The 3,960-nt window shown below is 42.0% G+C and overlaps 1 non-coding gene across 1 annotated transcript; it reads left to right on the plus strand.

Moving 5' to 3' along the window:
- Positions 1–1,909: 1,909 nt before the first annotated feature.
- On the plus strand, positions 1,910–1,982 carry TRNAT-UGU (transfer RNA threonine (anticodon UGU)). The gene has a single exon. It is a non-coding gene; the product is annotated as a tRNA-Thr (tRNA).
- Positions 1,983–3,960: the final 1,978 nt, after the last annotated feature.

Genomic DNA, 3,960 nt, shown 5'->3' on the forward strand with positions numbered 1-3,960 from the left:
TAACGAATTTCATTTCATACCAAAATCCATTGATTCGTATCGAGAAATGATTTTTTTCGGTTTTTCTTCAGTAAACGCACACTCAATCGAGTCGAATAACTTTTTGAACAGTGCCCTGTATCGACTCACTCATGAAACCGGCACTTAAAATGTGATCGGAAATCCGAATTTTGGTGTAAAAAAATTACACCGATACTCAAAGAGTTGATTAAGAAGCTGATAAAATTGTTACAGTTTGAAAATTGGCGAGTAATCCAGATGGGAAAGCGGGTACGGTTAATAATCGCCGGAGAACGCGAAGTCGATATTAATAACTCTGGCGAAAGATATCGTCGAGCAATTATCCGCTTAAACGAGAGTCTAATCATCGATGAAATTAATGAAGTTCTTGTGCGCTGAGCGAAGAAGCCCGTCTGAGCCAATTGTAATTTAATCTGTAGATGTGAAAGTGTGTCGAAGGGCTTGAAGGTAAATCTGTCCACGGATAGCCGCGGCTTCCTGATGGGCTAGCATGGAATTCTACGGGGTATGCGACGACGAGAGTATCATCGCTGTCGAGTTCTCAGCTCCCTAATGGCCCAGACTCGCGAGGCTGCCGGAGCTTTGATTCCTCGAAAAAGAACCTCCTGAAAAGTTGGCCCTTTCACAGAGGCATTTCTTCTCCCTGGAAAACGACTTTATGGCTCGAGAGCGCGCTCCAGTTTCCGGTCGAGTCCGGCAAGTGTATCAGGGACTTGTGTACGCGAACGTGCCCCCGGTGAAACTCTCGCGCGGAAGCCGCAAGTGCTCTCTGCTAACTTACAATTGGAGCATGTTCTTTCATCTAATTATACGCTTGCTACTGGATGTGTGTTCATACCAATGGACCGGGGGCCGGAGATGAACATCATTCGTGCTTTTTTCTGGCTCCGTATTCCCTCGCGAGCCGGACAGATTCGTTTGACAAAAGGAAATTTCAATTATACACCATTTCCTCGTTTAATAAGTGCTGATGGAATTTTCCTCGCGAAATTATTACACATTCTTCTTTCGGATTTTATGTTTTTTTACGGTAAATAAAAAAACGAACCTTTGCAGGTTTGACCCAGTTTTTATGACGCCAAATTTAAGCACTTTTGATCGAACCAGCGAGAGGAATACGTCAAAACTGTATATTATTGGACCAGTGCTTCTCACTTCTAAAAACGAGCAGAATGTTTGAAATTATGTAACGAATCTTCCCTCACTATTCTCTCATTCCGGTCGATAATTAACGGGAAATGTGACAATGCGATTATCCGAGCAAATAATTAGTGGAAGGATTACCCGAGATTTATATGCTGTTTGTTTTGCTCCACGGTTGTTTCGTTTCGGATATCAAACACTTGGGAATTTATGCGATATTCATGATTATTATTGGCGAGTCTAATTCGATCACCTTCCGCCGAAACGCTACTAAAATATTGAAAACAAATGTTCAATTTTATCAATAAATGAAGATTTTGAGATTATTAAGAAACGTTTTTTCCCCCATCGGTTTTATTCACTTTCGCAATATTCGTTGCTCGAAACCGCAAACAAAAATCAAAATTCCAGTTCCCCGCGGCAAACGACGATAAATAATTTTATTGCCATTGCAAATTAATAGTTTCTGAATCAATAAACAACGGTCTCGACGATTTAATCGTAAATTGAAGTTTAAATTTTACCACAAATTGGTGCTAATTTTCACGTTGAGCCCTCCAGTAAATTGACATACCGGAAAACGTCAGTTAAAATGACATCAGCCGAGTAATTATCATCGTCACCGTTGAAACGGAAAATAAACAAAAATTCGTAGTAATCGAAAATCGATGAATTGGTGAGCATGTCACAGCGACATTTTACTGTGCGGCCTCTTGTACGGCGCTACGAGCAAATGGTCGTGTGAGCCTCCATAGCTCAGGGGTTAGAGCACTGGTCTTGTAAACCAGGGGTCGAGAGTTCAAATCTCTCTGGGGGCAAACTTTTTTTTTCCTTTATTGTGTGAGCAAATAATCCTGCGATAGAGAAAAGTTATTAAAATCATATTTTCCCTGGCTATTGATGATACTAAACAATTATAATGACGAAAACGAGTCCGAGCCGGATCGCTAGTTCTGTGGATGGGATACGAAAATGTGGGGGAGCTGCTACTGCTCGGCGACTCGTTACGTAAAAGACGTTTGTACTCTGGATCACACGATTAGTAACTGATCAAAGAATCCAGATAACGAGAACACGAGAGCGTAGGATCGATGTCACAGAATTGGTTCTGAGAATCTCGGAACTATTTTCTGATGACAAAATTCCTGGTCTTTGTTATACGAACGATTTTTTTCGAAGATTTCGTTCCTCGTGGTTTTCGTGCGTAAGATTGTTTGAAGTAAAGAAAACGTTTGATGGAAAATTATCATTCGTTGATGAGAATAGAGGAAAAAGTGGAATTATTCAATTCGGTGGAAAACTCCATTTCTTCTGAATCCATTAAATCGTGAAGTTAATTTTTTTCATTTTCAGGTTTGCGTTAACATTTATTTGTACGTGATTGTAAATAATTCGAGTTTGTTGGAACGAGTATACGAGAAATAAATAATTCAAGGAGATCCTACGGTCGGATTGAAGGAACGGGGGTTCCTCGGCGAGGAATTCTTTCGGTACGACACTTATTGGAAAAGTTTGTATTCACGACTGAACGCTTCGAGCGCGTATACGTATACATACAGCTTCGAATGTACGCAGCGAATTTATTATTCCGTTGGACTGGAAGTGGACAACGGAAAGGAAGAGGGAAAAAGATTAAAGACGAAATGGAAACGAATTTGGAAAATACGGAGAGTCTGTTCAAAGTTGCGGTAGGAAAATGCCTCCACCGAGCAACCGTACTTTTCGTTCGACTCGCTGATACTGCAACAGGTTAAATCTTCTGAACTTTCTGGTCAGATAAATGAAACCTCGAAGATACATTTTTAGCCCCGTTGCCACCTGCGTCCTACCGGAGACGACGATAACCCTCGTCAACCTCATTATCGAGTTTTCCCGAGTCGAATTTAAAGGCTGCATCGACCAGTATGCTCGTCCGAGCAGTTACTCTCGCCAGGGAGCCCCAAACTTGCGCTATTAACGCGTTAAAGCCATTAAACCGAACGTCTCTATCATTTCCGTGGTTCCCCGCCATAAAATATAAATCGCGAGCATCCCCATGGTGGGCTTCTAGTCACATAATGAGCGATATAAACCGTGCCAAGGTGTGTATACGAACGTACGCTTTCTCAGGGCCCCTCTCGACTTGGACTTTTTGCGCGTTTGACTGGCCGATACTTCAGCTCAATTTTAAAAAGCACTTTCCTAGTTTTTCAGCGTTTTTTCTTGCGGAGAGAAATAAATTTAAATATATTTATGTCGCGTTAAGCGAGGCTACTTAAAAACTCGAAACAATCAGAGGACCCAACTTTTTAGCACCGAATTTTAAAGCCGTTCTCGAACGACGCTCGCTACCTCCCGGAGAAATACCCATAAAAACGATGTTTATGGCTCCGGTAGCTTGAAATCTCTACCTTTATGGCTCTTTTAAAAAGTATCTTTAAATGAGCTTTGTTGGAGCAAAACATTGTGCTTCGATCAAGTAGTATCAAGAGTCAAATTCATTTCGATTCTCCTCCGATTTTCAAGCGGCGAGATTATTTCGAGATTTTGGACTTCGGCGGACTTGACTTTTCGCTGAATTTGGTGTGCTGAAAAGTTGGTTCAGTTTGGACCCTTCCGAGCGTCCGCTTGTGACGTAATTGTGCGAAATGAAATGGGGGAAAAAACAAGCTCTCGCGGCGTTCCATCGGAACGTCGTTAAAGTGGATCGCTCAATATAAAAGCTGGGGTTAAAAAATCATCGCACCAAGTTCGTCACGGGGACAGCGATGCGGGCTCTGCACCATCGTCCCTCCGAGTTATGAACGCTCAACGCGG

The sequence above is a fragment of the Venturia canescens genome, chromosome 5 (assembly GCF_019457755.1).
Source record: "Venturia canescens isolate UGA chromosome 5, ASM1945775v1, whole genome shotgun sequence".
NCBI classification, from domain to species: Eukaryota; Metazoa; Arthropoda; class Insecta; order Hymenoptera; family Ichneumonidae; genus Venturia; species Venturia canescens.